The sequence below is a fragment of the Bos taurus genome, chromosome 3 (assembly GCF_002263795.3).
Source record: "Bos taurus isolate L1 Dominette 01449 registration number 42190680 breed Hereford chromosome 3, ARS-UCD2.0, whole genome shotgun sequence".
NCBI lineage: Eukaryota > Metazoa > Chordata > Mammalia > Artiodactyla > Bovidae > Bos > Bos taurus.
In genome coordinates this window covers 95,062,926-95,090,427 of record NC_037330.1, presented here as the reverse complement: position 1 = coordinate 95,090,427, position 27,502 = coordinate 95,062,926, and the positions used below count along the sequence as shown (strand labels likewise).

Sequence of the window (27,502 nt, the reverse complement as noted above, 5' to 3'; positions counted from 1 at the left end):
ATGGACTATATTCCCAGGCAACTACTGGAGTGGGTTGCCATTTCCTTCTCCAGAGGATCTTCCTGACTCAGGGATCGAACCCAAGTCTTTTGCATCACTTGCATTGGCAGGCAGATTCTTTACCACTGCACCACCTGGAAAGCCTGAATATATACAGTTAGTTCAGTCGCTCAGTCGTGCCAGACTCTTTGCAAACCCATGGACTGCAGTACGCCAGGCTTCTCTATCCATCACCAATACCCACAGCTTGCTCAAACTCATATCCATAGAGTCTGTGATGCCATCCAACCATCTCTTCTTCTGTCATCCCCTTCTCGTCCTGCCTTCAATCTTTCCCAGCATCAGGGTCTTTTCCAAGTCAGTTCTTCACAGCAGGTGGCCAAAGTATTGGAGCTTCAGCTTCAGCATCAGTCCTTCCAATGAATATTCAGGACTGATCTCCTTTAGGATTGACAGGCTTGATCCCCTTGCAGTCCAAGGGACTCTCAAGAGTCTTCTCCAACACCACAGTTCAAAAGCATCAATTCTTCAGCACTCAGCCTTCTTTATAATCCAACTCTCACATCCATGCATGACTACTGGAAAAGCCATAGCTTTGACTAGATGGACCTTTGTCAGCAAGGTGATGTCTCTGCTTTTTAATATGCTATCTAGGTTGGTCATAACTTTTCTTCCAAGCAGTAAGCATCTTTTAATTTCATGGCTGCAATCACCATCTGCAGTGATTTTGAAGCCCAAAAAATAAGGTTTGCCACCGTTTCCATTGTTTCCCCATCTATTTGCCATGAAGTGATGGGACCAGATGCCATGATCTTCGTTTTCTGAATGTTGAGTTTTAAGCCAACTTTTTCACTCTCCTCTTTCACTTTCAAGAGCCTCTCTAGTTCTTCTTCACTTTTTGCCATAAGGGTGGTGTCATCTGCATATCTGAGGTTATTGATATTTCTCCTGGCAATCTTGAATCCAGCTTGTGCTTCATCCAGCCTAGTGTTTCTGCATATAAGTTAAATGAGCAGGGTGGCAATATACAGCCTTGACGTATTCCTTTCCTGATTTGGAACCAGTCTGTTGTTCCATGTCCAGTTCTAATTGTTGCTTCCTGACTTGCATACAGATTTCTCAGGAGGCAGGTAAGGTGGTCTGGTATTCCCATCTCTTAAAGAGTTTTCCATATTTTGTTGTGATCCACACAGCCAAAGGCTTTGGAGTAGTCAATAAAGCAAAAGTAGATGTTTTTCTGAAACTCTTTTGCTTTTTCAGTGATCCAACAAATGTTGGCAATTTGATCTCTGGTTCCTCTGCCTTTTCTAAAACCAGCTTGAACATCTGGAAGTTCATGGTTCACATATTGTTGAAGCCTGGCTTGGAGAATTTTGAGCATTACTTTGCTAGCGTGTGATATGAGTGCAATTGTGTGGTAGTTTGAACATTCTTCGGCATTGCCTTTCTTTGGGATTGGAATGAAAACTGACCTTTTCCAGTCCTGTGGCCACTGCTGAGTTTTCCAAATTTGCTAGCATATGGAGTGCAGCACTTTAACAACATCATCTTTTAGGATTTAAAATAGCTTAACTGGAATTCCATCACCTCCACTAGCTTTGTTCGTAGTGGGCTTCCTAATGCCCACTTGACTTCGAATTCCAGAATGAAGGTGAGTGATCCCACCATCATGGTTATCTGGGTTATGAAGATCTTTTTTGTATAATTCTTCTATGTTTTCTTGCCACCTCTTCTTAATATCTTCTGCTTCTGTTAGGTCCATACCATTTCTGTCCTTTATTGTGCTCATCTTTGCATGAAATGTTCCCTTGGTATTATAAGTATGTTCCCTTGGTATTATATTATTCCCTTGTTCCCTTGATAATATATGTACAACATCACATTCATGATGTCACACAGCAGAAACTAACATAACACTGCAAAGCAATTACACTCCAATGAAAAAGTGGGGGATCATAGGATGACCACTGTTTAGCATGTACAAAAATTGAAAAAGAATGAAGGGCTCCAGGACTTATGTCTTCAGGAAAATAAATGGAACAGATAAATTATCTGATATACTTGATAATGTAGAAACTAATGGTACAGAGAACTAAACAAATGAAAAAACTATTAATATCTCCAGTAAGGAAAGTATGTACAAGACAGGAAATATAGTACACTTAGCTTAGCAGTAGGACTTCCCTGGTGGCTCAGACGGTAAAGCATCTGCCTACAATGCAGGAGACCTGGCTTCAATCCCTGAGTTGGGAAGATCTCCTGGAGAAGGAAATAGCAACCCACTCCAGTATTCTTGCCTGGAAAATCCCATGGACAGAGGAGCCTAGTAGGCTATAGTCCATGGGGTCACAAAGAGTCAGACACGACTGAGCGACTTCACTTTCACTTAGCTTAGCAGTAGCCAATACTTACAATAATTCAAAAACTGAATTTTGATTTAGTCAAAAGTTATATATTAACTATATAAGGGAGAGGAAAATAGGCGTCTAGGGTGATAGAAGAGATGAATACTCATCTTCCACAATAGGGTTTTGAAAGAAAATGCCTAAAGCTGATAAATCAAAAAGAATCAGTATAAGTTGAATTTCCTAAAGTTTTTTTTTTTTTTTTTTTTTATGTGTTTATGTGCTGACTGCAAGTTACTTAACAAATATTTACCTATGTGTTTGGTGTCTTGCTGGGCACTGAAGATAAATAAATAAGCAGAATAAAAGCTTACCCTTAAAGAAATAGCTCAGAGCACAGGTGAGGGAAAAGATAAATAACCAAGTAGCTATTAAATAGATGAAAAGTGCTATAATAGAGACATATGGCGGGCATTATGGGAGAGGAAAGGAGAGCATTGCTAGCTTTGCCTTGGGAGAGGTGTACCTGAGCTGCTTCACAGAGGAGGAAAAGGGAAGGGAGAGCTTTTCAGGCAAATGGAATTGATGTGAAAAGAGTTGGAGGTGCCAGCAAATTTCCTTTGTCATGTCTGTTAACGCTAGAAGGTAGGATGTGTAGAATCTGAACTTCCTCAATTTTGTTCAGTTTTATTTGGGTCAGGTCAAGTTTAGGGGCATTCTGTGGACATTTTCAAATTTCAGAAAGGTACCTGCTATTAAAATCCAGCTGATGCCCTGTCTTTGAGGTAGAAAGAAAGCACATAGCTATAGATGGCACAGTGTCATAAATAGGAAGGCCAGGAAAACAATAAAGTGTTCAAAGTTTTTTGGTACATATATCCTCTTACAGTCTCTGTGTCCAATTTGCCCTGTGTGCAAGACCACTGAATTGTAAGCAGAGTTTCTGACTTTCCAAATATGCTTTCATCCAAGCCTCTCCAAGCAAAACTGGCAACATTTAATCATCTTTCAAAATATTATGCCTGTTGGTAAATAGACATTAGCTATGAGAATAAGCACTAGTCCACATGTTCCTTGGTTCCCTTTCCTCCATCCTCACTATAATCATCCTAGTTCAGGTGCTGATATCAGACATGGCACCTGATTCCTGACTCCCTTTTCTTTGCCTCCAGCCTCTTCCATTCAGTCCATTTTTCCTTGACACCAGATTAACTCTTTCTGAAACACAGACCTAATCATGGCATTCCTTTGATTTAAAAAAAGAACAAGAAAGAAAAGCAATTCTAATGCCTCCCCATAGCCTACAAGATCAAGTCCAGACTCTTCTGTCTAGCTTTCAGGCCTCCTATTACCTGGCCACAAACTACATTTCCAGCACCCTCTTCTATCATTCTTCTTTCATCATCTCCCTCTACTTCCTACCACACACACACATACATGCACAATGTTCATTCTCTAAATTTCCCTAAACTTCTCTGAAGTCCTATTCTTAGAACATGGTGAACTTTCATGCCATCAAATATCAGCATGTGTTTTTCTCTCTTAAATGTCCTTTGGCATAGGAATCTTCTTATCTTAAGGCCTAGTTCAAATGTCTCTACTTATGGTTAACAGCATGATGTCTGATTCACCAGGATCTAACCCAGGATTACTACATGTGTGACTTGAACAAGTTACCTAAGCTCTCTTTGCTTTAGAAATAAAAGTGGAAAATAATAGTACCTGCTTCACAGGGTGAGATATAAATAGCACATGTAAAACACCTAGAACAATGGCAGGTACATAGTTTGAGCTTAATGAACATTCAGTTCAGTTCAGTTCAGTTCAGTCGCTCAGTCATGTCCAACTCTTTGAGACCCCATGAATCGCAGCATGCCAGGCCTCCCTGTCCATCACCATCTCCCAGAGTTCACTCAAACTCACGTCCATCGCGTCAGTGATGCCATCCAGCCATCTCATCCTCTGTCGTCCCCTTTTCCTCCTGCCCCCAATCCCTCCCAGCATCAGAGTCTTTTCCAATGAGTCAACTCTTCACATGAGGTGGCCAAAGTACTGGACTTTCAGCTTTAGCATCATTCCTTCCAAAGAACACACAGAACTGATCTTTAGAATGGACTGGTTGGATCTCCTTGCAGTCCAAGGGACTCTCAAGAGTCTTCTCCAACACCACAGTTCAAAAGCATCAATTCTTTGGCGCTCAGCTTTCTTCACAGTCCAACTCTCACATCCATACATGACCACTGGAAAAACCATAGCCTTGACTAGACGGACCTTTGTTGGCAAAGTGATGCAGATGCTGATTATAGCCATGAAATTAAAAGACACTTACTCCTTGGAAGGAAAGTTATGACCAACCTAGATGGCATATTAAAAAGCAGAGACATTACTTTGCCAACAAAGGTCCATCTAGTCAATGAATGTTAGCTCCAGTTTAAATAATAATAAATGAATAATTAATCAACAAAATTAAATGTCCTCTTTTCTAAGAAACTTTATTCATTTATCCAAGGAAAACTGATCATTTCTTCAATTTCCCCCAAGGAAAATTAATCATAAGCAATTCATATTGCCTGTGACATTTACTTTCACATCTCTTCTACTTTATACAATATCAGTCATATAGAATATATTCAAAATGATTTTTAAAAAAGTAATATTAACTTCTGAAGTTTTTAAAAATATTGTTTCAAAGCTGTTAGGTATGGATTCATAACCTGGATCAGCCACCTACTACTAATGTGATCTTGTGTGTGTGCTCAGTCGCTTCAGTTGTGTCCAACTCTTTATGACCCTATGGACTGTAGCCCACCAGGCTCCTCTGTCCATGGGATTCTCCAGGCAAGAATATAGGAGTGGGTTGCCATGCTCTCCTCCAGGGGATCTTCCTGACCCAGGGACTGAACTCACATCTCCTGCATTGCAGGTGGGTTCTTTACCCACTGAGCCACTTTGGAAGCCCAATGTGATCTTGGGCAAGTGACAAAACCTCAGTTTCTATGTGTATAAAAGGAAGAAAAACATCATTTATCTGACAGAGGATTCAATGTTAATTTTCCTTCAGAGGTTTCCCAGGGTCTGTAGACAAAGCATAAAACTTTCAGCTAGGTACACAAGTCTCTCCAGTATCTGGCCTTTGTCTACCTTTCCAGCTTTATCTGCCACACTCTTCCTTGTACTTGCTACTTCAATGATTCTAAAATGCTTGCATTTCAGGTTTGTCCAGGTTTTTGCATTTTGGTACATGCTGTTCATTCTGCCTGAAGTGTCCTTCCCTTCCCTTCTGCTTACCTAGTTCTTCATCTTTCAAAACTCATTGAAATAATTATTGAATACCTAACAATATATGTTCTGTGTTCTTCTGGTCATTCTACAGATGTCTAAATGCCATTTGGTGTAGTCCAACTGCATCCAAACTGAAAATCAGAGCTATTGAGACTCTTAGAGTTCACCTAACCTAACCCAACACTGCCCAAGCTGAAGAAGTAGTACTAGAGAGAAGAGACTGACTCAAGGTCATGGAGATCTCAGTTATTTACTGCTGTGTAACAGTAATTATCCCAGAGTTCAGCAGCCTAGATAACAACCATTTTATTATTTCTCATAATTTTGTGAGTCAGGAATCCAGTCAGAGCTAAGATAGTTGCTTTTTCTTCTCCACATGGAATCAAGTGAGATGACTCAGTGATATTCTTTAGGCTTCACTCAATGCCTTGAACCTTGGCTTCATTTGGCCCCCTCTTCCCTTCCAGAAAAGGCTTCCCTGGTAGATTAGCTGGAAAGAATCTGCCTGCAATGCAGAAGACCCCGGTTCAATTCCTGGGTCAGGAAGATCCCCTGGAGAGGAAAGAGGCTACCCACTCCAGTATTCTTGAGCTTCTTTGGTGGCTCAGCTGGTAAAGAATTTGCCTGCATTGCAGTAGACCTGGGTTCAATCCCTGGGTTGGGAAGATCCCCTGAAGAAGGGAAAGGCTATGCACTCCAGTATTCTGGCCTGGAGAATTCCATGGGGTTACAAAGAGTCAGACATTCACTTTCACTTTCCCTTTCAGATAGTTTCAATGTGATCTCTTTGCTAGAATACATGCTAAGTCACTTCAGTTGTGTCTGACTCTTTGAGACCCCTATGGCCCGATGGTCTCCTCTGTCCAGGGGCTTCTCTAGCCTGGAGTGGGTTGACTTTTCCTTCTCCAGGGGATCTTCCCTACCCAGGGATTGAAACAGAGTCTCCTGCGGCTCCTGCATTACAGGCAGATTCTTTACCACTGAGCCACCAGGGAAGCCCAAATAATAAAGGCATCTCATACATGCTAAGTCAGTTCAGTCAAGAGTACATGGAATGTTAGGGCTCAAAGAGAACATGTTCCCAGAAGACAGGAAGTGGGAATTACCAGTCAGGAAGTGGGAATTACCAGTCTCTTAAGACTTGGGCTTGGAAACTAGCACAGTGTCACTTCCGAAGTATCTTCTTGGTCAAAACAATCATAGAGCCCATCTAGATTCCAGGGGAGGACACACAGACCCTGTCTGTCACTGGGAGGAGGATCAAAGAATTTACAGCCATCTTTAATCTGTTACCATCTGCCCTCTGGCCACAAATTATTTACATTCTTCCCACAGCACAATACATTCACCTCCTCAAAGGACCTGCCCCTCCAAACTCAGCCGTTTATAGCGTCAGACTCAGGGTCAACGTCCATGATCTCATCATCTGAATAAGTTCCAGGCGTGGATGAATATCCTCAGATGTAGTTCCTAGGGTGCAGTTTCTTTAGCATTGTTCTTTTCCATTGAAGATCTCTGAAACGAAAAAGTTACCTTCCCCGTATACACCCAACTATTGATTACAATGGTGAGCAGGCATAAAGTAACTGCTGTAGACAGTCTGTTCAAAAGAGGGTGGTGGTTTTGGTGGTAGAAGGAATAGAAGTACAAAGCAGTCACTGGTGCTTAGAAATTCTGAAATCTAGCCAAACATTTGATGCCAGTTCTTTAATTAAGGCCTACTTCTGCTCCCTGGGAATGAGTCTCTGTGACTTTTGGTTCTGCCCTCTGAGTCACCCTTCTTTTTCCACAAGAAATAGCCCATTTTTATAGTTGAATAGTTTTTTCAGCCTGCTCTCTGCCTATAGTAGACTGGGAGTCCAAAGACCTCTTTTCATTTCATACTGTCTCTGTCAGTTTCAGGCCAAGCTAACGTAATCCTTTTAAAATTTGGGGGATTTCCTGTGTATCGAATTATACTCTACTCCATTATCCAAAACACACACACACAAATCTTTCAGATAGTATTTCTGGACCTTGGTCCCCCTGTGAACCTGCTGTGGAATGACACCCTTAAGACTCTTAGAAACCCTACTGTTTAACACAGAGTATCCATAAGGCACAGCATTGAGATCCTCAGAAAAAATTTGTTTCCACTAAGAATAACTTTGAAACCATCTATGAGACACTGCCTTAAATCTTTCTGACCTACATTGTTGGTGAGAATGTAAATTGGTGCAGCCATATGGAAAACAGTATTGAGTTTCCTCAAAAAAAATAAGAATAGAACTATAATATGATCCAGCTAGTCTACTTCTGGGTATATATCCAAAGAATGTGATAACAGTAATTAGAAAAGATATACATACCCCTATGTTCACCATAGCATTATATACAAGAGCTAAGATATGGAAACAACGTAAGTGCCCATCAACAGATGAATGGGTAAAGAAGATGTGGTGTGTGTGTGTATACATACACACAGACACACACACACACACAGATGCATGCACACATAAAAATACTACTCAGCCAGAAGAAGACAAAACCTGCCATTTGCCATAACATGGGTGAATCTTGAGGGTATTAGGCCAAGTGAAATAAGTTAGAGAAAGACAAATACTTTACGATTTCATTCATATGTGGAGTATAACAAAATAAAACTAAACAAAAACAAACACATAGGTACAGAGAACAAAGCAGTGGTTTCCAGAGAGGAAGGGGGTGGGAGGGTAAAATGAGTAAAAGGGATCAACTGTACGGTGCTAAATGGAAACTAAACTTTTGATAAGCATGCTGTAGTGCATATAGAAGTTGAAATATAATGTTGTGCACATGACTGTTATAAACCGATGTTACCTCAACTAAAACATATCTTTCTGAAGTCTTAACAAAAGATCTTACAGTCGCATCTTTGACTTGTTTTTACCTGGTTATGTCATTTTGTCGGCAACACCTTAGATTTGATCTGTACCATGAGGCCATTCTTTACCTTTGAGACTCTTGTGCTGCTTGGAAATACTATCCTGGGTCCTTCTTTAGTTTACTTCTCTCTTCTAATATTTAATTATAAATAGCTACAAGACGCCAGTTGACACTTTGGACTTTCTGTCTATAAACTCCCCAACTAGATCCTCAAGTTCATTAGGTACCTTTCTATTTTCCACGTTGCCATAGGTAACCTTGTTTTCAAAACTTCCTCTTGCTTCCAATAACAATTTCTTGACTGTTCTGAAAGTGATCTCCAACACCTCCTCCAGATCTTTCTAGCTTTCACTAACAGACTCCTCAAGGTCCTTCAAGTCCCTACCCATTTCCCAGTCTCGAAATTAATGTCACATATTTGGGGTTTGGGTTACAGAAGAGCCCAATTACCAGTTATCAACTTCTGTTGTGGTTACCAGTTGTTCCCTAACAAACTGTCTCAAACCTTAGTAACTTTAAAAAAAAAAAAAAGTCATTTTCTCTCTCAATTTTGTGTGTCAATATTTGAGGTAAGGCTTGAATAACCAGTTCTCAGCCCCATATGAAATGAACTGGGGTCAGCTGATGGTATTCAGCTGGCAGTTGAGCTGATCTGAAGGATCCAAGATAGCTTCACTCACATGACTGAGACATTAGCAAGGCTAGACTTATCCTTCTCTTAAAGGCCTTCTTTTTGTCCCTCTCTTGAAGGCTGGGCTCATTCAGGTCCTTCTCTTCTGCATGTAGTCTCAAAGCCTGTTCATGAAGTATGTACAGAAGGGTTGTCAAACATCTTATATGACACCCAAGAAATTCAAGAATCGGTGATCCAAGAAAAAGGAAGTGGAAGCTTCCAGTTTTTTAGTCCTGAGTTTGGAAACTGTCAATTTTTGCCATATTTTATTTATTAGCTATAGAAAGGCAATGCCAAAGAATGCTCAAACTACTGCAAAATTGCGCTCATCTCACACGCTAGTAAAGTAATGCTCAAAATTCTCAAAGCCGGCAATACGTGAACCATGAACTTCCAGGTGTTCAAGCTGGTTTTAGGAAAGGCAGAGGAACCAGAGATCAAATTGCCAACATCCGCTGGATCATAGAAAAACAAGAGAGTTCCAGAAAAACATCTATTTCTGCTTTACTGACTATGTCAAAACCTCTGACTGTGTGGATCACAACAAACTGTGGAAAATTCTGAAAGAGATGGGAATACCAGACCACCTGACCTGCCTTTTGAGAAATCTGTGTGCAGGTCAGGAAGCAACAGTTAGAACTGGACATGGAACAACAGACTGGTTCCAAATCAGGAAAGGAGTACGTCAAGGCTGTATATTGTCACCCTGCTTATTTAACTTCCATGAAGAGTACATAATGAGAAATGCTGGGCTGGATGAAGCACAGGCTGGAATCAAGATTGCCAGGAGAAATATCAACAACTTCAGATATGCAGATGACACCACCCTTATGGCAGAAAGTGAAGAAGAAGCCTCTTGATGAAAGTGAAAGAAAAGAGTGAAAAAATCAGCTTAAAACTCAACATTCAGAAAACTAAGATAATGGCGTCCAGTCCCATCACTTCATGGCAAATAGATGGGGAAACAGAGGCAGACTTTATTTTGGGGGGCTCCCAAATCACTGCAGATGGTGACTGCAGCCATGAAATTAAAAGACGCTTATTCCTTGAAAAAAAGTTATGACCAACCTAGACAGCATATTAAAAAGCAGAGACAATACTTTGTCAACAAAGGTCCATCTAGTCAAGGCTATGGTTTTTCCAGTAGTCATGTATGGATGTGAGAGTTGGACTACAAAGAAAGCTGAGAGCCAAAGAATTGATACTTTTAGACTGTGGCATTGGAGAAGACTCTTGAGAGTCCCTTGGACTGCAAGGAGATCCAACCAGTCCATCCTAAAGGAGATCAGTCCTGGGTGTTCATTGGAAGGACTGATGCTGAAGCTGAAACTCCAATAGTTTGGTCACCTGATGCAAAGAGTTGACTCATTGGAAAAGACCCTGATGCTGGGAAAGATTGAGGGCAGAAGGAGAAGGGGACGACAGAGGATGAGATGGTTGGATGGCATCACCGACTCAATGGACATGGTTTTGGGTAGACTCCATCAGTTGGTGATGGACAGGGAGGCCTGGCGTGCTGCGCTTCGTTGGGTCGCAAAGAGTTGGACACAACTGAGCGAATGAACTGAAGTGAACTAACATGGGAAGTTCATCTTTCAGTGTCCTCTCTTTTTGCATTATCATACTGTTCATGGGGTTCTCAAGGCAAGAATATATACCCATTAGAATGCAGAGTTCCAAAGAATAGCAAGGAGAGATGAGAAAGCCTTCCTCAGTGATCAATGCAAAAAAATAGAGGAAAACAACAGAAGAAAATCAGAGATACCAAGGGAATATTTCATGCAAAGATGGGCTCGATAAAGGACAGAAATGGTACAGACCTAACAGAAGCAGAAGGTATTAAGAAGAAGTGGCAAGAATACACAGAAGAACTGTACAAAAAAGATCTTCATGACCCAGATAATCACAATGTTGTGATCACTCACCTAGAGCCAGACATCCTGGAATGTGAAGTCAAATGGGTGTTAGGAAGCATCACTATGAACAAAGCTAGTAGAGGTGATGGAATTCCAGTTAAGCTATTTTAAATCCTAAAAGATGATGCAGTGAAAGTGCTGAACTCCATACACCAGCAAATTTGGAAAACTCAGCAGTGGCCACAGGACTGGAAAAGGTCAGTTTTCATTCCAATCCCAAAGAAAGGCAATGCCAAAGAATGTTCAAACTACCACACAATTGCACTCATATCACAAGCTAGCAAAGTAATGCTCAAAATTCTCCAAGCCAGGATTCAACAGTACGTGAGCTGTGAACTTCCAGATGTTCAAGCTGGTTTTAGAAAGGCAGAGGAACCAGAGATCAAATTGCCAACATCCGTTGGATCATAGAAAAAGCAAGAGAGTTCTAGAAAAACATCTACTTCCACTTCACTGATTATGCTAAAACCTTTGACTGTGTGGATTGGAACAAACTGTGGATAATTTCTGAAAGAGATGGGAATGCTAGACCACCTTCCTGCCTCCTGAGAAATCTGTGTGCAGGTCAGGAAGCAACAGTTAGAACTGGACATGGAACAACAGACTGGTTCCAAATCAGGAAAGGAGTACGTCAAGGCTGTATATTGTCACCCTGCTTATTTAACTTCCATGAAGAGTACATAATGAGAAATGCTGGGCTGGATGAAGCACAGGCTGGAATCAAGATTGCCAGGAGAAATATCAACAACTTCAGATATGCAGATGACACCACCCTTATGGCAGAAAGTGAAGAAGAAGCCTCTTGATGAAAGTGAAAGAAAAGAGTGAAAAAATCAGCTTAAAACTCAACATTCAGAAAACTAAGATAATGGCGTCCAGTCCCATCACTTCATGGCAAATAGATGAGGAAACAGTGGAAACAGAGGCAGACTTTATTTTGGGGGGCTCCCAAATCACTGCAGATGGTGATTGCAGCCTTAAAATTAAAAGATGCTTGCTTCTTGGAAGAAAAGCTATGCCCAACCCAGACAGCATACTAAAAAGCAAAGATATTACTTTACCGACAAAGGTCCCTCTAGTCAAAGCTATGGTTTTTACAGTATTCATGTATGGATGTGAGAGTTGGACTATAAAGAAGTCTGAGTGCCAAAGAACTGATGCTTTTGAACTGTGGTATTGGAGAAGACTCTTGAGAGTCCCTTGGACTGCAGGGAGTCCAACCAGTCCATCCTAAAGGAAATCAGTCCTGAATGTTCATTGGAAGGACTGATGCTGAAACTAAAGCTCCAATAATTTGGTCACCTGATGCAAAGAACTGACTCGTTGGAAAAGACCCTGATGATGGGAAAGATTGAAGGCAGGAGGAGAAGGGGATGACAGAGGATGAGGTAGTTGGATGGCATCACCGACTCGAGGGACATGAGTTTGAGTAAGCTACGTGAGTTGGTGATGGACAGTGAAGCCTGGCTTGCTGCAGTCCATGGGATCACAAAGAGTCAGACATGACTGAGTGCTTGAACTGAATTTCTTTTTTTAATTACTTTGCCCAGGTATTTTATTTTTTAATTAATTTAATTGGAGGATACTTTACAATATCGTGATGGTTGTTGCCATACATCAACATGAATCAGTCACAGGTATGCTTGTGTCCCCCTTATCCTGAACCCCCTCCCTCCTCCCTTTCCACCCTATCCCTCTGGGTTATCCCAGAGCACTGGCTTAGGGTGCGCTGCTTTATGCATCAAACTTGCACTAGTCATCTGTTTTACATCTGGTAATGTATATGTTTCAATGGTATTCTCTCAGATCATCCCACCCTCGCCTTCTCCCAGTGAACCCAAAAGTTGTTCTTTACATCTATGTCTCCTTTCCTGCCCTGCATGTAGGATCGTTGGTACCATCTTTCTAAATTCCATATATATGCATTAATATACAGGATTTGTCTTTCTCTTTCTGACTTACTTCACTCTGTATAATAGGTTCCAGGTTCATCCACCTCATTAGATCTGACTCATGCATTCCTTTTCATTAGAACTGAGTTTTAAAAGCTAAAGAGAATTTCCTAAGAAGACAAGACAGTGAAAGACTTTCTAGGTATGGGCTTGGAAGAGGTGGGGTGAGAGAACATGGAATGTTTGGGGAATTATGAGGGGTTCACATGATTGAGGTGGAAAATGTGAGTAGTAGAAACCTGAAATTATTTTAATGTTTTTTCCTGAGGTAGTTAGAAAGGTATAGGGAGAAAGGGATCTGAGACTTCATTTCAACCTAATGTTTTTCCTATGATTCTAAGAGTTGTGACTCCAAAGCTTTTCTTTGTTTCTATTTAAAACCCTGCCACCCCATTTCTTCATAAAATCACAGCAATAGGATTAGAGGAAGATAAGACTATTTAATGTTCTATATTTACATCCAGTAGCATTTAAACTTCTGTCTTCCAATAAGAGTGCAACTCTGGGTAATGGACTGTGTGTCATAAATGTTATTTATGCCTCTTCATATGATTATCTGAAGACTACATATTAAGTCCAACCTTAATCCTTACTGGAATAGAGATTGATATGGTTCAACGAAGAGGTTATTTTACTTGGCATCAGACTCCAACATGCTAAGTCAAAGACCTATTCCAATACCCATCCCCTGCAATGCCTATGTGAAAATTAGAAAAAAGTACATCCTCTGGGTACATAAAAACCTACATTAGGTTTCAGTGGCTTGGAGAGTAGAGCAGGGTCTGAATTTCAGCTGCCATTTGTTTCCTGCCTCAGGCACCTTTGTGACATGAACAAAATGTGTGACTCTATGTTCTGGCCCCGCCTGGTTATTGGTGTTCTATTGTTAAATTCAGAACACAGCCTCTGGACACAGACCAGGGAAGTTAGTTTCTGTCCCCTTCTCCCCACATCTTTTAATTATAATATTTTGTGATTTACTGTTCAAACACTAAGCAAATCTTCCTCCTTCTGTCTTTATTTTTCTGTCTGAAAGCTCCAGAGACTGTTCCTTCCTATATGGAATACAGAGCTCCATTTGTCAGGAATAAGTTTGGCAAGCATAATACTCTATCCATACTTTTCATCTGACTCAGGAAAATGATGGGTTTTTTTAAGTTTTTTTTTTTTTTTCAGTGCATAAATCGTTTTGAAACACTAATCCCAGAAATAAAAAGAAAGAGGGAGAGAAAACGTTGCCGACAACCCTGTCTCCTATCGTAATAACTGTTCTCATTTCTCCATATAACCTTGGTGACATTGTCTCCAAGTTCCTAAATTCCAAACTCTGTCCTCATGTGTGTCATTTTTTCATTGTTTTAATGAAAGAATACATTTCATCTTATTTTCTGTACTTTTTACTGAATAGTATTCAGATCAGATCAGATCAGTCGCTCAGTCGTGTCCAACTCTTTGCGACCCCTTGAACCACAGCACGCCAGGCCTCCCTGTCCATCACCAACTCCCGGAGTTCACTCAGACTCACGTCCATTGAGTCAGTGATGCCATCCAGCCATCTCATCCTCTGTCGTCCCCTTCTCCTCCTGCCCCCAATCCCTCCCAGCATCAAAGTCTTTTCCAATGAATCAACTCTTTGCATGAGGTGGCCAAAGTACTGGAGTTTCAGCTTTAGCTTCCAAAGAAATCCCAGGGCTGATCTCCTTCAGAATGGACTGGTTGGATCTCCTTGTAGTCCAAGGGACTCTCAAGAGTCTCCTCCAACACCACAGTTCAAAAGCATCAATTCTTTGGCGTTCAGCCTTCTTCACAGTCCAACTCTCACATCCATACATGACCACAGGAAAAACCATAGCCTTGACTAGACGAACCTTTGTTGGCAAAGTAATATCTCTGCTTTTGAATATGCTATCTAGGTTGGTCATAACTTTCCTTCCAAGGAGTAAGCGTCTTTTAATTTCATGGCTGCAGTCACCATCTGCAGTGATTTTGGAGACCAGAAAAATAAAGTCTGCCACTGTTTCCACTGTTTCCCCATCTATTTCCCATGAAGTGGTGGGACCGGATGCCATGATCTTCGTTTTCTGAATGTTGAGCTTTAAGCCAACTTTTTCACTCTCCACTTTCACTTTCATCAAGAGGCTTTTGAGTTCCTCTTCACTTTCTGCCATAAGGGTGGTGTCACCTGCATATCTGAGGTTATTGAGATTTCTCCCGGCAATCTTGATTCCAGCTTGTGTTTCTTCCAGTCCAGTGTTTCTCATGATGTACTCTGCATATAAGTTAAATAAACAGGGTGACAATATACAGCCTTGACAAACTCCTTTTCCTATTTGGAACCAGTCTGTTGTTCCATGTCCAGTTCTAACTGTTGCTTCCTGACCTGCATGCAAATTTCTCAAGAGGCAGATCAGGTGGTCTGGTATTCCCATCTCTTTCAGAATTTTCCACAGTTTATTGTGATCCACACAGTCAAAGGCTTTGGCATAGTCAATAAAGCAGAAATAGATGTTTTTCTGGAACTCTCTTGCTTTTTCTATTGGCCCCCCCAAATTTCATGTTTCATTCATGCATATATCCAACAAATTTTACACAGTTCTTATAACTTGCCAGGCTCTATTTTAGATGACAAGGATTCAGTAACTAATATGCCAAAATCTTTATCCTGTGGATTTAATTCTAGTTAAAGAGACATACAACCAACAATGCATATATAGTGAAATGTCAGGTGCTATAAAGCAAATTAAAGCAAGGCAAAGGAATAGAGAACAATGTTGTAGGGAGTGACCATTTTAGAAAATGCCTCTTGCAGTAGATACACAATTACTTAATACTGATATCAAATTCAAACATTTAGATCATTGTTTCTGAGATTGCCTATCAGTGACATACATATTTATTTTTTTATTAAAAGTTTCCTTTAGCATAAAACTCTGAAAGAGGACTACTAGCAGTTTTAGCTCCTGGTTTTTCCTAAAGATTATAATCACCACAATTCACATGTCAGAGGGCAAAATGTTAGCAAGAGAGAACTCTAGGAAGATGGCAAAGTAGAAAGCACCCAGGATTCTATCTCCCCACCTGCCAACAACTGCACTAGCAGAATCTGCCTCATGTAACTATTTGCAACTCTGGAACCTATTGAAGACTTGCTGGCAACTTCCAGTGGAAGACTTGTTTCTGATTACAGAGGTGCAGACAAAGAGGCAGGCAGTTGCTGTACCGCCCACCCTGTCGCCAGCGCCTACCCAGACAACAAAATTCCAGGGGATTTAAAGGGCTCCCACTACTATTCTCCCTCTCTTTTTCTCTGATGGAACTGAAGAGAGCAATAGAAGGTTCGACTCTGGGATTTATTTCGGGGTTTGAAATTTTCTCGAGTCGGCCATAAGGGAAAAAGAAACAAGCCACAACAATATCTGAACCCTTGAAAAGATCCCGAGAGAAAGGGGGAAGGGAAAACAACAGCCACCAGCCCAACCACCTGTGTCTTCTGCCCCTTCCCACCTATCCCGCCCACCCTACCAGCCCACACTGCCTGGTACTTGAAATCTGTGGCTAAAGGACCATTACCACATAACTTCAAAAATAATTACCCAACTTTCCTTCCAAAACCCACCCAAATTCACTCATTCAGCACTTACTTTTTTGAATCCACTCAGAACTTTTTTTCTATGAGCCCCCTCCCTAAATGGAGTTGGGGAGGGGTGAATGCATGCTGAGTTGGCCTTTATTTTTTTTAAGAGACTTTTTGATCCAATGAGGCCCCCCCAAATAACTGAACTTTGAGTTCTGATTGGTTGTTTTATTTATTTTTTCCCTCCAAAAGTTTAACCTCCTCCCCACCTGAGCCTGATAAAACCTTGATCATGGGTTTGGGTTCCATAGGCCTCAAAGAGAGTCCTTAAACTTGAGGATGCTGGATAGCTTCCTTAACTGAGATGGGGAACTCAAGAATATGGATGAGATTTCAAAGATATTCAGTCTGATGAAGGAAGCATGAGAGATGGTGAGTCACCGCACTTATCTGAACATTCTGCTGCAGACTCATTCACCAGAAATATTGGTCAAGTTTATTGATGCTGGTAGTTACAAGTTTCTTAACAATTCGCTGACAAATTAAAAAACAACCAACAACATTCCCCTCTTGCAGCAAATTCTACTGACCCTGCAGCATCTCCACTCACTGCAGACCATCTCAAGCAGAACAACACAGCCAAACTGGTGAAGCAACGGAGCACGTCAAGTGAGAATGAAGAGCTCTGGAAATTGGCCTCAGTCCTTATCAGCAACTAGATGACCGTCATCCACTCCCAGAGCAGTACACCACCCAGCCTGCCGAGAAAGATAAAAGAAACAGAAAGAAGAGGGAAAGAGTTAAACCACCCCTCCTGAGCAACCGGTAATAGAAGTGAAGGCTGAGCTCAGGCTCAGGAGGCCCCAGAGAAGAAGAGGGAGAAGTCTAAGTCTCTTATAACCCCAGTGCCCAGTCTCACACCAAGTTCCACTGGACTAGAGCTGGAGACCCCCATCTTTGGTGACTGTGAAGAATACCAGTGTAGTGGTGGTTTCTGACAAGTACAACCTTAAACCCGTCCCCCTCAAGTGTCAACACAACACCCAATGCCACCAAAGAGATCTAAGTGAAGATAATCCTGCCACAGCCAATGGAAAGCCTGGGCTTTCTGGATGTGCTCAATTCATCTTCTGTTCCAGGCATCAAAATCAAGAAGAAGGTGCTGTCACCCACAGCTGCCAAGTCAAGCCCATTTGAAGGGAAAATAAGCACAGAACCAAGCACAGCTGAAACTTCTTCCCCGGAGCCAGTCAGCACCTCCTTCTGAGGTTATGGACACAGAAGGTCCAGAGCCCCCAGTTTCCCCTGCTGAAGTCCCAGAGCTCACGGATACCACTGCTTTGGAGCCAGGAACTCTGGATGCAAAGCCAGTTGAGAGTACCAGAGATCCTAGTCAGCTGACTCGGAAAGGCAGGAAGAGGAAAGCTGTGATGTGGCTAGAGGGCAAACTGGGCGAGTATTTGTTTTGAACTGGATGGAACTGATGAGCAAATGTGAGTAAGATCAAGGACTTTGGCAGGTCAGCTAAGTGAGAGATACCATCAGAATGAACACATGTTTGAGATAGGCTGGCATCTGAGCCACAACACCGTGGAGGAGAAGGTGCCCTGGACGCGCACCAGGGCCCTGGTGCTGCTTTCACCTCTCGTTATCCCTGGAAGCAACAGGAGGTACATCCAGGCTGAGGAGGAGAAGGGGATCTTTCGGGAGCTCTTCCTGAACAAGGAAAGTCCTCATGAGCCTGATGAGCCTTAGGAGCCTATTCCCCCCACCCAAACTCGTCACCCTAGATGTGGATTGTTCCATGGATGAGACCCTAGAGCCTAAGAGGCCTGTGGTTCACCTGATGGGGAAGGCAGTTTGAAGTTGCCTCCTATTATGGCCAATTTTATTGGAAGCACAGGTGCCGGGAAGAGTCCCCAGGACCCTAGAGCAGGAGGCATCAGTTTGCAGGAGAGCCTCTCCTCCATCATGGATAGACCTAACAGTTGGCCCTCACAGGAAGGCCAAAGCAACCAGACTATTCAGACAAGATCAAGCAGATGCTGGTGCCACCCGGATTCAGGCCTGGTCCAATAGCCAGTGGTTTCTTACTGGAAGGCCCTGAGGGGCCCAAGGGCATGCAGCACTTCCTCCGTGAACCTGGGAAACCTATGCCAGATCCCCATGGAGGACTGGGGTGTCCTGTTAGCCCAGAGGGTCCACGTCTGCTGTGTCCCCCACCCTCTTCCAGGGAGGGGGTGGCGATCCCTCCTGGGATGGCCCATGTGACGCCATGCAGGGTGACCTGGTGTAGGGGGATCAGCATCAGGTCCTGGACCATACCATAGAGGCCATGGTGGCCAAGGAGGAAATGAACCTTCTCTTCCTCCAGTCTGAGGGGCCAGAAAAGGTCACTCTGAAGGAGGACTCCCAAATGGAGGAGGGGACCCTGGTGGGGGTATGGTTGGAGATGGTGGGAATCATCTCCACAAAGGCCCTGGCAGTGGCATGGGGGTGAAGGCAGTGGACATTGCACCCATGAAGGCCCTGGTGGAGGAATGGATGCTGGTGGTAGACATTGGCCCCATGAAGGCTTTGGACATGGGGGACAGACCCCATGGCCACCAGCTTCATGATGGCCACAACCATTGAGGGCCACGCCCTCATGAACACCATAGCCATGATGGCCCTGGCCATGGGAGGAATGTGGGGCCACTGAGGGCATGATGGAGGCCACAGCCATGGAGGAGACTGAAAACTTTTCCCCTAAGATCAGGAACAAGGTAAGGTTGGATGCCCACTTTCACCACTTCTATTCAACATAGTACTGGAAGTTGTAGCCAGAGCAAGTAGGCAAGAAAAAGAAATTGAAACCAATTTTCAATTGGATTTGGATTGAAACCAAATCCAATCCTTTCCAGATTGAAAAGGATGAAATAAAAATATCTCTATTTGCAGACGGTATAATCTTATATGTAGAAAATACTAAAGATTCCACAAAAAAGTCTGTTAGAACTAATTAATTAATTCAGCAAAAAAATCAGGATACAAAATCAACACAAAAGTCAGTTGCATTTCTATACAATAAGAATGAGCAATTTGAAAAGGAAATTATAAAAACAATCCTCTTACTATAGCATCAAAAAGAATAAAATACTTAAGAATTAACAGGATGTTAAGTGCAATGAAAACTAAAATATTGCTGAAAGAAATTTAATAAGACACAAATAAATGGAAACACCTCATATTTATGGAATGGAAGATTTAATATTGTTAAAAAATGACAATATTGCCCAAAACAATTTACAGATTCAATGTGATCCCTACCAAAACGCCAACTACATTTTTTTTTTTGCAATATGAAAAAGCATACTAAAATTCACATGTCATCTCAAGGGACCACACGAAGTCAAAACAATTTTGAAAAAGAACAAAACTGGAAGACTCACACTTCTTGATTTCAAAACTTACTACAAAGTTACAGTAATCAAAATAGTGTGATACTGGCATAAATACAGACATAAAGATCAATGGAATAGAATATAGAGCCCAGAAATAAACTATAACATATATGTCAAGTGATTTTTGACAAAAGTCTCTAGACCACTCAATGGGGAAAGAACAAGCTTCTCAACAAATGATTCTGGGGAAAATGGACATACATATGCAAAATAATGGAGTTAGACCTTCAGCTAACGTCATATAAAAAAAAAAAAAAATTCCTCATGGATCAAGGGCCTAAATGTAAGACCTAAAACAATAAACTCTTAGAAGAACATAGGACAAAAGCTTCATGACATTGAACTTGGAAATGATTTCCTGTCTATGACATTAAGAACATAAATAACAAAAGAAAAATTAGACAACACCTCATGAAAATTTTAAAACTGTATGCCTCAAAAGTCACTATAACAGAGTAAAAAGGAAAACAACAGAATAGGAGAATATATTGGCAAATCATTTATCTTTAAGACATTAACATACAAAGTATATAGAGAACTTTTAAAGCTCAACAATAAAAAAGCAACCTGATTCAAAAATAGGCAAAGTATGTGAATAGATATTACTCCTAAGAAGATATACAAATAGCCAAGACGCACATGAAAAGATGTTCTGCATCACTGATTGTTGCTGCTGCTGCTGCTGCTAAGTCACTTCAGTTGTATCCAACTCTGTGCGACCCCATAGACGGCAGCCCAACAGGCTACCCTGTCCCTGGGATTCTCCAGGCAAGAACACTGGAGTGGGTTGCCATTTCCTTCTCCAATGCACGAAAGTGAAAAGTGAAAGTGAAGTTGCTCAGTCGTGCCTGACTCTTCGATACCCCATGGAATGCAGTCTACCAGGCTTCTCCATCCACGGGATTTTCCAAGCAAGAGTACTGGAGTGGGGTGCCATTGCCTTCTCCTCACTGATCATTAGGAAAATGTAAATAAAAACTATAATGAGTTATGACCTCACACTCATTAGGATGGCTTCTGTCAGAAAAACAGACAACAACTAATACTGGCAAGGATATGGAGAAATTGGAACCATGGTTCATGGTGATAACTGGAGAATTATTGTTTAATAGGTATAGAGTTTCAGTTTTACAGGATAAAAAGAGGTATGGGAATGGATTGTGGTGTCTAAAACCACTGAACTACACACCAAAAAATGAATAAGATGGTAAATTTTATGTTACAAGTATTTTAGCACAATTTTTAAAAATTGAAAAAGAACGTTGTCAAAAATCTAGATATGTTCTGTTTGCAGTTTCCCAGCATGTCATAACATTTCTCTCTACTATTATTTCATCCATGTTATCCTGTCTTCCTGAGTCTTTGGTCATCAGTCCTCCCCAGCTGTTCCTAGTCATTCTATAAAACTCAAGTGTCAGGAAGATTTTTTTTAACACCCCTAGACCAGTGTTTCTCAAACTTTAATGGGCATCTAAATCATCAAAGGATCATGAAAATGTACATTCTTATTTATTCAGTCTTGTGTGGGGCCTGAAAGTTTGCCTTTCTTTTTTCCTTTTTTTTTAATTGGCATTTTTAAGAAGCTCCCAAGTGAGTTAGGTAGTGCAATCCATGGAACATACTTGAGTGGGGAAGATTTAGAATAGCAATTCTCAGACTTTTAATCTTAGGACCACTGTATGCTTTTTAAAATTATTAAGGACCTAATTGAGCTTCTGTTTATATTAATTATATATAGCATGTCTGTCATGTTAGAAAATAAAATTGAGAAATATAAAATATGTATTTAATCCCTTTAAATCACAATATTAATTCCATTACATGTTAATATAATAACATATTTTTATGAAAAATAAGTATTCCAAGAAAAATCTTCTATATTTTTACAATATCTCTTTAATATTTGGCTCCACTTTGTCAGAAATGAAGGCAACTAGCAGAAAATTTGTAAGCACATATTTGAACTCAACACCATCAATCAAATGGGTATACTGGGTATCTATAGACTACTTTATCCAATAACCAGCAGAATATACATTCTATTCAAGTCCACATGAAACATTCACCAAGATAAACCACACTCTGGGCTAGAAAACACCTCAACAAATTTTAAAAGAAATCATACAATATTTGCTCTCAGATCACAGTGGAATTAAACTAGAAACCAATAACAGAAAATCCCTAAGAAGTTTTTGATTAAATAACACAATCCTAATTAATCTCAAGATAAATTAAACAATATTCTTAGCTAAATGAAAATGAAAACCAAACATCAAAATTTGTGGGATGCAGCAAAAGCACTATTTCAAAAGGAAATTTAGAGCATTTAATGCATCTATTAGGAAAGACAAAAGATCTAAAATCAGTCACCTAAGTTTCCACATTAGGAAACTAGAAAAAGAAGAGGAAATTAAATCCAAAGTTAATAAAGAAAATAAATAATAAAAATAAGAGCAGAAATCAATGAAATTGAAAACGGAAATCAATAAAGGAAATCAATGAAACCAAAACTGTTTCTTTGAAAAAAAACAATAAAATCAATAAACCTCTAAGCCAGGTTAACAAAGAAAAAAAGAGGACACAAATTATTAACATAAGAAATGAAAGAAGGGACATCACTACAGATCTCATTGACATTACAGAATAATAAAAGAATAATATGAATAACTCTATGCCCACATATTTGATAACCTGGATGAAATGAACCAATTCCTTGAAAAAAGCAATCTGCCAAAACTCAGACAAAAAGAAACAGACAATATGAATAGGTCTATATCTATTAAAGAAATTTAATCAATAATTAATAACCTTCCAAAACAGAAAGCACTAGGCTCAGATGGGTTTACTGTTGAATTCTTATAAACACTTAAGAAAGAAATTATGCCAGTTCTCTCAGTCTTTTTCAGAAGAGCAGCAGAATAGATGCTAACTCATCCTATGAGACCAGCCTTACTCTCATTACCAAGACCAGAGAAAGACATTATCAGAAAAAAAAAACCTGATCAATAGCGCTCATGAACATAGATGCAAAAACTCCTCAATGAAATATTAGTAAATAGAATTTAACAATGTATAAAAAAGAATTATATACTGAGTGACATTTATCACATATGCAAGGCTAATTCAACAGTTGAAAATCAATTAATGTGGACTTCCCTGGTGGTATAGTGGATAAGAATCTGCCTGCCCATGCAGGGGGCATGGATTCAATTCCTGGTCCAGGAAAATTCTGCAGGCTGCAGGGCAATTAAGCCTGTGTGCCACAACTACAGAGCCCACGCTCTAGAACCCACAAACCACAACTATTGATGTAGCAAAACTACTGAGCCCCAAGTTCTAGGTCCCATGAGTCACAACTACTAAACCTGAATGCCTCAACTACTGAAACCTGCATGCCTAGAGCCTGTGCTCTGCAATAAGAGAAGCTACCGCGACTGAGAAGCTAGTGTACTGCAATGAAGAGTAGCCCCTGCTCATGGCAACTAGAAAAAGCCCGGGGACAGCAACAGAGACCCAATGCAACCAAAAATTAAATTAAAAAAAGAATGAGGGAAAACCCAATTAATAAAAATAAAGTAATGTAATCCATTACATTACAATCTTAACAGTCTAAAGAAGAAAAATCACATGATCATATCAATAGATACAGAAAAACTATTTGATAAAAATCCAACACTCAAAAGAAAGAAAGGAAAAATCCAACACTCATACATGATAAATACTCTCAGCAAACTAGAACTAGAGGAGAACTTTCTTGATAGTATAAAGAATACTACAAAAAACCTACAGTAGCATTTACTGAATGGGGAGATTCCAACATTGGTAAGATTTTCCACTGAGATAAGCAACAAAGAAAGGATGTACCCTCTTACCACTGCTATTCAGCATTGTCCTGGAAGTCCTAGTTAATGCAGTAAGACAAGAAAAGAAAATGAAAGCTATTTAAGTTGAGAAAGAGGAAATCAAGCTGACTTTGTTAATAGAAGACATGATCATCTCTATAGAAAATCTAAAAGAATCAACAGAAATAACAAAAACCCTTCCTGGAACTAATAAGTGATTATAGTAAGATTGACCCCTCCTGGAGTAACATTGGAGGATACAGTGTTGATATACAACAATCAATTACTTTTCTATATAACCAGCAATGAACAAGTAAAGTTTGAAATTAAAAATACAATATCACTTACATTCAGTTCAGTTCAGTTCAGTCGCTCAGTCGTGTCTTTGCAACCCCATGAACCGCAGCACGCCAGGTCTCCCTGTCCATCACCAGCTCCTGGAGTTTACCCAAACTCATGTCCATTGAGTCGGTGATGCCATCCAACCATCTCATCCTCTGTTGTCCCCTTCTCCTCCTGCCCTCAATCTTTCCAGCATCAGGGTCTTTTCCAATGTGTCAGCTCTTCACATCAGGTGGCCAAAGTATTGGAGTTTCAGCTTCAGCATCAATCCTTCCAATGAACACCCAGGACTGTCTCCTTTAGGATGGACTGGTTGGATCTCCTTGCAGTCTAAGGGATTCTCAAGAGTCTTCTCCAACACCACAGTTCAAAAGCATCAATTCTTCGGCGCTCAGCTTTCTTCAGTCCAACTCTCACATCCATACATGACTACTGGAAAAACCATAGCCTTGACTAGACAGAGCTTTGTTGACAAAGTAGTGTCTCTGCTTCTTAATATGCTGTCTAGGTTGGTCATAACTTTCCTTCCAAGGAGTAAGTGTCTTTTCATTTCACGGCTGCAGTCACCATCTGCAGTGATTTGGGAGCCCCAGAAAATGAAGTCTGCCACTGTTTCCACTGTTTCCCCATCTATTTGCCATGAAGTGAGAGAACTGGATACCATGATCTTAGTTTTCTGAATGTTGAGCTTTAAGCCAACTTTTTCACTCTCCTCTTTAACTTTCACCAAGAGGCTCTTTAGTTCTTCTTCACTTTCTGCCATAAGGGTGGTGTCATATGCATATCTGAGGTTATTGATATTTCCCCTGGCAATCATGCTTCCTAAGGCCCACTTGACTTCACATTCCAGGATGTCTGGCTCTAGGTCAGTGATCACACCATTGTGATTGTCTAGGTCGTGAAGATCTTTTTTGTTTAGTTCTTCTATGTATTCTTGCCACCTCTTCCTAACATCTTCGGCTTCTGTTAGGTCCATACCATTTCTGTCCTTTATTGAGCCCATCTTTGCATAAAATGTTCCCTTGGTATCTCTAATTTTCTTGAAGAGATCTCTAGTCTTTCCCATTCTATTGTTTTCCTCTATTTCTTTGCATTGATCACTGAGGAAGGCTTTCTTATCTCTCCTTGCTATTCTTTGGAACTCTGCATTCAAATGCGTATATCTTTCCTTTTCTCCTTTGCTTTTTGCTTCTCTTCTTTTCACAGCTATTTGTAAGGCCTCCTCAGACAGCCATTTTGCTTTTTTGCATTTCTTTTTCTTGGGGATGGTCTTGATCCCTGTCTCCTGTATCAAAATACTTAGATACATACCTAATAGAATATATACAGATCTATATGAGAAAAACTATGAAATTCTGAATAATGAAATCTAAGTAAATAGAGAGATATCCACATTCATGGATAGGAAGACTCAATATTGTCCAGATGTCAGTTCTTCTCAAGTTGATCTGTCAATTCAATGAATCCCAATCAAAATTCCAGCAAGCTATTTTAAGGTTATCAGAAAACTGATTCTAAAATTTTTATGAAGCAGCAAAAGACCCCTTTTTTTAAAAAAATGGGCCAAACATCTCACCAGTTAAAATATACAGATGGCAAATAAGCACATGAAAGGAAAATTTCAGGGAAATGGGAATTAAACAATGAGATACTACTACATACCTATTAAAATGGCCCAAACCCAAACCCAAACACTGTCAACACCAAAAACTGGTGAGGATATGGAACAATAGGAATACTCCTTCTTTGCTGGTGGTACAGCCACTTTGGAAGACAATTTGGTAGTGTCTTACAAACTGAACGTACTTTTACCATATAATCCAGCAACTGTGCTCCTTGATATTAGCCAAATTACTTGAAAACAAGTTCACATAGAAACCTGCAAACACATTGTTTGAGGGAATGTAAAATGGTACAGCTACTGTGGAAAAGCAGTCTGAGTTACTCAAAAAATTAGACATAGAATTACCATATGATCCAGCAATTTCACTCTTGGTGTATAATCAAATAATTAAAATGAGGGTCTTGAAAAGATATTTGTACATCCATGTTCACAGCAGGATTATAGCATCTAAAATGTGGAAGCAACCCAATTGTCCATCAATGAATGAATAGATAAGCAAAATGTGATACATACATACAATGTAATATTATTCAGCTTTAAAAAAGAAGGAAATTCTACAATATGCTATACCAGGATGAACCTTGAAGACATTATGCTAAGTGAAATAACCCAGTCACAAAGTACAAATGCTGTGTGATTATACTTATATAAAATACTTACAGCAGTCAAAATCAGAGACAGAAAGTAGGATGGTGGTTGTCAGTAGCTGAGGGAAGGGGAAAAAGAAGAATTATTGTTTAATGGATAGTTTTGGTTTTACAAGATGAAAAGTGTTCTGGAGATGGATGCTGGTGACGGTTGCAAAATATTATGAACACATTTAACATTGAACTTTACACTTAAAATGGTTAAGGTGGTAAATTTTATGTTGTGTATTTTACTACAATAAAAATAATTGGGAAAAAGACTCCTATACACAGATGTTTATAGTAGATTTATCCATAATTGCCAAAACTTGGAAGCAACTAAAATGTCCTTCAGTGGATAAATGAATAAATAAACTGTGGGATAGCTAGACAGTGGAATATTATTCAGTGATAAAAAGAAATCATCAAGGCATGAATAGAAACAGAGGAATCTTAGTTTTCACTTAAGTGAAAGAAGCCAATGTGAAAAGACTACATGCTGTAAGATTCTAAATATATGACATTTTGAAAAAAATCAAACCATGGAGACTGCTCAGACATCAGTGGTTGCCAAAGGAGGAATGAATAGGCTGAGTACAGAAGAGTTTTAGGGCAGCGAAACTATTCTGTATGATGCTATAACGGTATATACACGTAATTATATATTTGTCTAAACCCACAGAATGTACAACACCATGAGTGAACCCTAACATAAGCAAGCATTTTGTGTGATAGCTTACCAGTTTAACAAATGTTTGGGACTTCCCTGGTGGTCCAGTGGTTAAGAATCTGCCCACCAATGCAGGGAACATGGGTTCAATCCCTGGTTTGGGAAGCTTCACATGCTGCAGAGTAACTAAGCCCATGGTCCACAGCTACTCAGCCCATTCACCTAGAGTTTGTGCTGTGTAACAACAGAAGCCACTGCAAGGAGAAGCCCGTGCACCATAACTAGAAAGACCCCACTCACTACAACTAG

At 40.3% G+C, this 27,502-nt stretch overlaps 1 long non-coding RNA gene and 1 pseudogene across 1 annotated transcript in view; one reads left to right on the top strand and one right to left on the bottom strand.

Annotated features, from left to right (window-relative positions):
* LOC112445887 (uncharacterized) overlaps positions 1-14,026 on the bottom strand; it is a 32,159-nt gene extending 18,133 nt beyond the window's left edge. The window contains exon 1 of the long non-coding RNA XR_003033892.2: positions 13,820-14,026. This is a non-coding gene — a long non-coding RNA (uncharacterized lncRNA). The remainder of the gene's footprint in view (positions 1-13,819) is intronic.
* A 1,814-nt stretch (positions 14,027-15,840) lies between these two features.
* LOC786738 (serine/threonine-protein phosphatase 1 regulatory subunit 10-like) lies at positions 15,841-19,334 on the top strand (annotated as a pseudogene).
* Positions 19,335-27,502: the final 8,168 nt, after the last annotated feature.